Genomic DNA, 9,685 nt, shown 5'->3' with positions numbered 1-9,685 from the left:
CATTTTAGAGCAGATTATCTCATTAGGGTACCACAAACTTAAAAAGGAAAACCTGGCACAATAATTGAATTAAATTGAACCTGGATCAAACTGGACTTCACGAAATTCAATGGCAACTTGGGATTACAAAATTTATAATCAAACAAAATTAACATAACTCTGTAACAGAAATTATAAGGCGAAGCGAAGCCTTTATGTACACACTTCGCATCACAGAATGAACATAACGAAACAAATAGATAAATTCAAGAAATCGCATGAAAGAAAATCAGTGAGTATTCACAATCTGTCCAAGAAAGATCCACGATTAATGAAATTGATCTAACTAAACTCAGTTAAGGACAAAACTTCCTTGTCACGAAAAACTTAGTTTTAACAAATTCACATTTGTTTTATTTTATTTGACACTTGCAATTACAACTTCCAAACACTCATCCGATGACCTTGAGAGTGCGATTTCGCTGACCGGAAACTAAACAAAACAAGAGACCAAAATGCGCCGAGAAAATCTGCTCTACTAATAAAAATATCAGATACAAAAACAAAGAAACCAATGTTATTTTCAATAACTGGTGAAACAAAAAGTATTTGTTTCTAAGCCAACCTAAGATCAGCAGTGGGCGGTTAAACATTTTCTGAATATTACTATGACAGCTATACTGTATTCATTTTAAGAAGGTAGCGGTGAAAGCATAGGGAAGTTTTGACCTTCACTGTGATTGGTTAAAACATGAGTCAGTATTACAATGAAACATAAAACAACTGGTGAATTTTGTAAAGTGGTAGTTTATGTTGCCAACTAAACTGCCGAAGTGTCATTAGCTGTTATTGTCAAAGGTTTATTTCTGTTCGCAGTGCTGAATATTTCTACTTCACAATAATTTGGTGCCGTTTTATATTTTTCCTGCGTGTGTTTATCTTCAAACACAGCGCCATCTACTACCTTCTTATAATGAATGCAGTATAGAGAGACATTTAATTTGTCTTCAGAAGTTATTAATTCCCATCCCACACTAATTGCAGAGTTCATTATAGTTAGTATTGGTGTTATATTTGTGGGAATTCATTTCATTTCTCTTTTAGAATGTAATTTGTTTTCAATTAAATGCTATTTATGACCTATAGGAAAACAAGACACTTCTTTAACCACTCGCACTAAACACAGTAACACAGAACTTAGCATGTAGTAAAGTCGGGAGTAAAGTCTTCAAATTATCAGCATTCCGTTCGTATAATATAATGTTAATAACCAAGTTTGTAAATGGATGAAGCGATCAGAGACGGAAACCAAAATTTAATTCGATACAGCAGTTCCTACTTAGAAAGGCATTTCACCATTCAGCCAATTAATGCGAAATGTTCAGATTCGTTCAAAACCTAGCGTAGTTTACTGGATATTATCACGTTCAGGTCTCATGATATTATGATATTCACCAAGTTGGAACACAAATTTTATTGGCTTATTACGTATGGAAACATCTGCGTTAATAAGATCAATAGTTCACTCAAATTAGTTCCAAAAGTACACTAAACTGGATGTTGTCACTTCACTCAACAAAACCACAGAAACCACGTACAAGAAAGTTGAATGCTAAAATTTACCCAATGTTAATGTGGAAATGGAGTTTTCCGCTAATGCAAATTTAAATGAACCTCAGAATAGTCCAGTAGTGGAATTATACAACTCTTACATCATTTCCACACTCACATTTGGTGTCTAAATTTCGCGAATCAGCTTTTTAATAACCTTGCAGCATTGTGCACAAATAAATACAATAAACAAATCGGCCCTAGTTTACGTGAATTCGTATACTCTGCCATCGTAATTAGGTGAGTATGGACTTAGAATAGCATATTTTATAATTACCGTCTAGTGGTTGTTTGCAAGGACGTAATTAGACGGTAATAATAAAATATGCTATTCTCACCTAATTACGATGTATGCGTATTTTAGCACGGCCTGATGATGGGAATATATATCACCCGAAATCGATAGCCTAAAGAAAAACTATAATAAAAAAGCCTAGTTTGTTTTAAAATTTATTTTCAATGTTCAACGAAATTAGTAACAAACTACAATGGAGTACTTCATAAAACAACCATAATCCTTCATTATATTTCGGTGTCCAGTCCGAAGATATAATTATTATTTACTATGTAGTACGCTCTCTAGATGCCAATGTCGCAAGGTTTAAAGAAGAAATCCCCACTCTCCCCAGTTCCTGCTGTGCGCATCCCTCTCCTATCATTCGTTTTCTTGTGCTAAGCAAACAAGGTTGGGTTCGCTTACTTCCTGTAAGCGACGTAAGTATTGATATCTAATTCAGTTTTTTGTAGTATGGGGAAACATAAACAAAAAAGGGATCGCTCTAGCGATTCGGAGGACGACCTTTCCAAAAGGCAACTTCTAAAGCGCCTTAAGAGATTGGAACGAACGTTAGAAAGGAGGAAGCGAGATCGCCGTGGTCGATCGCGCTCTCCAGGTCCACGTTCAAGCGAAGCGGGCAGTTCAGCCGATGGTCGTCATCGACAACTGTCTGTCCGCCGAGGCGCGTGTAGCTCGGGTTCAGATTTAACTGTCCCGGAACGTGGTGTACGCCGAGATCTGCGGGATACGGGGTACTCTTTGTGTAAGCGAAAGCCGGCGTCCATGGGGCCCGGTAGACGCTATCTGCGACGAAGGTCGCGACAGTTTCGGCTCCCCTACGCCCTTGCCGTCAACGGCTCCATTGTCGCCGGAAATTTCGCCGAATGTGCGAGGAGGGGCGGGGGACAATGGTGACGTGCTAGTCATAAGTGAAGACGTTAAATTATCGGACGAAGTCCTAAATTGTTTAGGAGATGATCCGGAGCGAGGCGAACTAAACACGTTTAACTTCCACCCCGCTCTTTCTTCACGATGGAATCATATTCTAAGGCACGGCCTTTCAGAAGAGGAGAAATCCAAGCTCTTGGATAATTATTTGTTTAAGGCAAATTGTGAAGGTCTTACTCCTCCTTCGGTTAACCCCGAAATTTTGGCAGTCATGTCGCAAGCTTACATAAATAGAGACAAGTCTCGCTTGGAGCATCAAACGCATTTAAGCAGAGGGTTATCGGCCTTAGGAAAAGGACTGACGTCACTTTTAAATGAGCCGGATTCTGTTTCGATTGAATTGAAAAGCAAGGTTGTCAGCGTTTTCGGATGCGGGTCGTATTCTTTTTTATAGAGAATCGCTTCGTCGTAGATTCTTAATAAATCCGATACTTAATAAACCCATTAAGGAGTAAGTTGAGCATTCAGATTTTGACACCTTCCTCTTTGGGGAGGATTTGCCAGATAAGATAAAAGCGGCAAAAGTCATTAAGAACACGGCTAGCGAATTAAAGGTTAGACCGATACAACGGTCTGTCCCCAAACAAAGGGGTGGTAAATGGATTAGAAGACCCACGAACGAAACGCATCAGCCGGCGGAAAACAGACAACGCCCTATCCGTCGCTCGGGGGAGACGGATGCTTACAAGGGGCGCCCCAAGAGACGTTTCCCGGTCAGGCGCGACCGTTATGTGAGGAAATCGACGTAGTCGAGGTGAGTCCTCCTTTTGCCGGTCGGATTGCTTTTCATTATTTACCCTGGTCACAATTAACCTCCAACCCAGTGATTTTGGGTTGGGTCAAGGGTCTTAAGTTACCTTTATTAAGGAAGCCGATACAGCCGCATCTTCCCGAAAGACACCTTCCGCAGGTCTCTCTTAGAGAGGATAGCGATCTTCGGGAGGCTGTTAATGAGTTAATAATACTAGGGGCCGTACAGAAATGTTACAATTCACAGGATGAATTTATTTCAAGGGTGTTCTTGGTTGCCAAACCGAACGGAAAGAAACGGTTAATTTTAAATCTGAAAGGGTTTAATTCTTTCATTGACAAACCTCATTTTAAATTAGAGGATTTTCGTACAGCCGCGAAGCTAGTTAGTGAAACCACAATAGATCTGGAAAGCGCTTATTTCGCGGTTCCGATTCACGGGGAACACAGGAAATTTTTAAGATTTTATTATAATAACTCGCTTTACGAGTTTACGTGTTTGCCATTTGGTTTGGCTTGCGCTCCGTATGTTTTTACGAAATTGATGAAACCCATCTTAGCTTTTCTACGAGGCAAGGGGGTGACAGTAGTCAACTACTTAGATGATTTTTTGATTATTGGCGAGTCCTTCGACCTTTGTAGGCGACATACGAACCTTTGTATCGATCTTTTAGAATCCCTCGGGTTCGTAATAAACTATGCGAAAAGTTGCTTGACGCCTAAAACGGCGTGTAAATTTTTAGGCTTTATTTTCGATACCTCGAAACTTCGCTTATCGCTTCCCAAGGACAAGCGTTTACATATTTATAAGTTATTGCAGTCCGTTCGTAGGCGTAATACTTGCAAAATTAGAATCTTTGCTCGGTTGATAGGGGTTCTAGTAGCTGCTTGCCCAGCGGTTAAATACGGCTGGAGGCATACAAAGGCGCTGGAACGGGCGAAAGTAGAGGCACTTAAGCTTTACAATGAGAGTTTTAACGCGGTGATGCGCATTCCACAGAAGTCAATTAGCTCAGACTTAATCTGGTGGATTTCGACATTTTTACCGCACACAACGATTTTAAGAAAGAGGCGTTTAGAATGGAGATTTTTACGGACGCGTCGTTAACGGGCTGGGGGGCCTGTACCACGATAGATAAAGGGAGGGGGTGGTGGAATTTAACGGAACGGAAGTATCACATCAACACGTTAAAATTATTAGCCATTTTCAATGGGACAAAAAATTTCGCCCAAGATCTCAAAGACTGTAATATTCTAGTCAGATCAGATAATACAACAGCGATAGCATGTGTAAATCGCATGGGTAGCGTGCGGTATTCAGGACTGAACAGATTGGCTCAAGAAATCTGCAGCTGGTGCGAGCAAAGAAATTTATGGGTTAGTATGGCATATATATCGTCTAAAGACAATTGGCAAGCAGATGCTGAGTCTAGAGTTCTCCCTCCTGACACGGAGTGGAGCTTGTCTCAATTTGCTTTTGAGTATATAGTGAAAGTTTTTGGGAAACCGGAGGTTGATTTGTTTGCCTCTAAAAATAATAAGAAATGTGCGCGATATTTTTCGTGGCAACGAGATACCAAAGCGGAAGCGATTGACGCCTTTACAGTAAGTTGGCGTAAGGTTTTTTTCTATGTTTTTCCTCCATTTAGTCTTATTCTGAGATCCTTAAATAAGATTCTGGAAGATGAGGCTACCGGTATATTTGTTGTCCCTGATTGGAGATCACAACCTTGGTATCCCCTATTCCGGAAATTGGCCATAAATGAGATAGCGTACTTGGGACCGGATAATTCTTTGCTGATTTCTCCTTTCAGCAACAGCCCCCATCCGTTATCTCGGAGCCTTACCCTGGCAGTCACCGTTTTATCAGGGAAGCCTTCAAACACAGACAAGTGCCCGAAAGTTCTATCAACACGATTTTGAAGTCAGTGGCTCCATCAACCGTCGCACAATATGACATCACATACAAGCTTTGGTGGGAATTTTGTCAGAGAACTCACACACATCAGTTCTCCGCAAACCAACTAAGCGTATTACAATTCCTGCAAGAATTGTTGGATTCAAAGAATTCGGGCTACGCTTCGTTCAACTATCATAGATCAGCATTGTCCTTTATTTTAACTAAAAATTTAGATCAGTGTCGTCTAGTTAAAAGATTTTTGAAAGGGGTGCTCAACTTGCGGCCACCTAGAGCAAGATACTCCCATACCTGGGACCCTCAGATTGTTTTGGGTTACTTCCTGGGTGAGTCAACTATAACTTTGGAATCAGTCTCCAAGAAGCTAGTTACCCTACTAGCGCTGGTATCTGGTCAACGGATACAGACCATATCTCTAATTAAATTATCAAACATATTAGAGAATACGGATAGAATTAGGATTCCTATTCCCGACAGGATTAAGACTACGGGCGTAGGTCGTGTGCAACCTGTGTTAGAGTTACCCTTTTTTGTGGACAATCCCAAGATTTGCGTCGCAACAACCTTAAAAGAATATATTTCGCTAACCAAGGGTCTCCGCCCGCCAGACGGGGATACCTTATTTGTGACTTTTAAAAAGCCACATCACGTAGCTAATAAGCAAACACTAAGTCGCTGGGTTAAGGTGAGTCTGGCGGCAGCCGGAGTTGATACGGAGATTTTTAAAGCACACTCTACGTGCGTCAACCTCGGCGGCTTTTCGCCGGGGCCTTTCCTTAGAGACCATCAGAAGAACGGCAGGATGGACGGAGAAGTCTTCGGCGTTCGCCAGGTTCTACAATAGACAGATTGATCAGCCAGACGCTTTCGCGAGGACAGTTTTAATGAATCAAACGTGATTGCTTTTTGGTATTGATATTTTTGTTTAGTTCCCATTATGTGGAATAGAATTTCAGTTGTATTTTTCTTGGAAATTACATTGTTTTGCTTTTGCGGGTTTTGGATTGATAACACGGTGGTTTTATAGACATTCAGCTTGACCACCCGCATTAGTGTATTTGCCTTAGAGCTCTAAACATCTACATAGTAAATAATAATTATATCTTCGGACTGGACACCTCATATTTCACGATCAAACTTCACAGGTAAGTTCGATTGATCGTTGAATGTTCTATGTAAAACTAGAGTCCTTTATATATTTTAGCAAGGTCTGATGATGAAATAGTGAACTTCGAAATCGATAACCTAAAGAAAATAAAAACATTAAATTATTTACCTCTCTCTACTTACCTGCTACATTAAATACCATTATTTGCGTTTACCCATAATCCAAGATGGTTCTTATTAATATTGTTTTAGGCCGTATTTTATAGTTTGTTACCTAAAACTGAAATTAGTATCAATAAGTGAATGTTTTATAGACCGAGGACAGATCTTTCATGTTTCAATTAAATTTGTCTGACTTGTTTTATTCCTTTCAGTACATTGACTCCTTCAACAAAACTTTTTGTTAAAAATAATTTTTCACCATTATTTCATTTTGCTCACAACAACAGGTCAAGTTAAATGAAAGCTTGTAAGAGAACCACATTTATCCTACGTTTTAAAGAACAAAGAGTTGGCGAGGACCTTTTGAAACATGTACCTACGGCGTGCTAAACTTCTAATGGAAGGATGAAAGCAACTTTCCGTTTGTTGGTTTTAAAATCGTAGGAGAGTGTTTTAAGCAAATACTTTTACTCTTTGACAAATTCCGATTTGCACCACAAGATTTCGTTTATTGACTGCTATGCTAAGCTTTTAGCTTTCATAATTTCAAAGCAAATCGAAAGCTATTTCCACATGTCGCAATAATTCGCTTAAAAAAAACTTTGAATTTTAGGGAAATTATTGACAACTGTACCCCTAAAACGAATACAAAACCTGAAACATTTTTGAAGTGATGAAGGACGTTGTGTTAACATTATTACAACTTACAAGATTTGGGTTGCTGTCACCGAATAATTTATAAACGTGCATTATCCACACAATTAAGCTTCCATTTTTTGCTACCCTTTTACGTGTACAAAAAAGTTAACGCCGCTTAATAAATGGAAGTAACCCGTTACCCTGCTTGATTTCAACTTATTCTTCTTGTTATAGTGTAATTGTAATAAAATAATCGAATTACCTCAATGTTCACGTGCTGCTTGAGTTCAAAGAACTATCATTAGCGCCCCGAAAAGTTGATACTTACGCAGCTTATTTAGTTGACAAGTAGTTTGAAAGCGCCAATCTCAAATGGAAACACACTTAATTTACAACAACAATATTTGCAACACCGTATTGAATATAATTCTAGTCGCTAAGGGTGGTAAAGTAGTCATATAATCACACGACCTCGAATAAAGTGCTAAATCAATACTATCCCTACTATAATTTACTTATTTCTTTCGTTGGAGCTATCAATTTTGTTTATTAATGTATGATTTACTAAATTTTGGTGTATTAAAATATCAAAGTCGCAACTTGAATATATTCATTGTTCTATGAAAATTAAAGGCGAAATCTAAACCAAAGGGAGTTTTTAATCTCAACTTGCAATTTTGGTTCCCCCAGAGGTTCATTAGCGATGCAAAGAGGCTAATAACAGGGAATATGTAGTAATTGTAGATACTTTAGTGCTACATTTAGGCTCCATGGTATTGTTTCAGTCACTAGAATTAATTTTCAGTCGTCTGTGAACGTTTTAAAGAAAATTAATCATTTATTAATTGTGGCTAATGGAAGTGCTCAAGATAAAACGAAGTGTGAGTTTTTTACGGTCGCGATCACTTTTTAAAGCGCGATTCATTTGTTCAACTTTCCTTTTTATACCATTTTATACAGGTGAATGACACGTAATCTGTGTTTAGTCGTTAGGTGTCCTTTTGTTACTGTTCTTCTCTCCAGTAGGTATCACTGTTCTCTTATTCCGAATAGGCATGGGCTTTAAACAGATGATATAATTTGAACTTAAAGTGTGTTCTCTCTCGAGTCGATCTGCCATACAATTACTGGGACAAGTTTAGCTTTTATAAATTACTGCGCAAAAGTCTAGGTGATGCAGAAAGAAGAAATTAACATATAAAGAAAAATGCAACTAAACTGTTACGTGCTGTAACTTATATGGCAGGAATTGTCCGCTGTACGTACATGTTTGGTCCATTTTACGTATGTACGTCCATGGAACAAATATGTACGTCAGGAAAAGTCGCGGATACTGTCGACACGGTACTTACTTAACAGTGCGCAGGGGTTTTGTTAATTCGAATTTAAAATTCTCACACATCGTCCGTGATAGTATCACAAGCATGTTACGCCGCTTATTATTCAGAAAGTTTACGTTTGCGACACGAGCGAGCTTGCGAGCGAGTGGAGCAAGATTATTCCGTGTGAATAAGGGCCGGTTTTACCATTACACCTATTCCCAGAATAAGATATTCTTAGAATAACTGCCATGACAACATATATCCTATTGATTCACACAATGATAACCAACGCAACCATCGATATTAAATTTATTCTAGATATAGCGTATTCTCGGTATAAACCTGCATTGTAAAATCGGCCCTAAGGGTGATTTATGGCTTTATAGGTTATACGGTTATCATTTCCAATGTCTCCAATGGTTGCAAGGATTGCGAAATCTGTGAATTTTTTATTGTCCAGACAAGGGATGAAACTACGAACGTGTATGTAATCCTTTCCTTTTCAAAATTAGCTCTAGTGCACTTTCTTACACTTTCTATTTTAATTTGAATATGGCCATCGATTATCTTTCGTTCTGCAACAATAATTTAAAAAGTGGTTCTATAATCTCTTGTTTGCAAAAATTGGAGCACTAAATTCCTAAAAATGGCACCTCCAAATTTCGTGTACAAAACCCTTACACACGATTAACATTCATTGCCGTAGGATCCCTCTTAACTACAAGTACGAGTTATAACACAAAATTAATATTAATATCGAGATAGTAACACGAAATAAATATTAAAATCGAGATAGTAACACGAAATAAATATTAATATCGAGATATACCTAAGACAAAATAAATAATATTGTGATATGAAGAAAAAATTTAATTGATGTCCCTTTTGCGTCTTCGTACGATTTCAATATGTATATTAAATAACATTAATGTAATAGAATGGATTAAGGCAAAAAATTCCGCATTTGATGGT

This window comes from Photinus pyralis, unplaced genomic scaffold, assembly GCF_008802855.1.
Source record: "Photinus pyralis isolate 1611_PpyrPB1 unplaced genomic scaffold, Ppyr1.3 Ppyr1.4_LG3b, whole genome shotgun sequence".
Classification (NCBI taxonomy): Eukaryota; Metazoa; Arthropoda; class Insecta; order Coleoptera; family Lampyridae; genus Photinus; species Photinus pyralis.
This window is presented reverse-complemented; position numbering follows the sequence as displayed.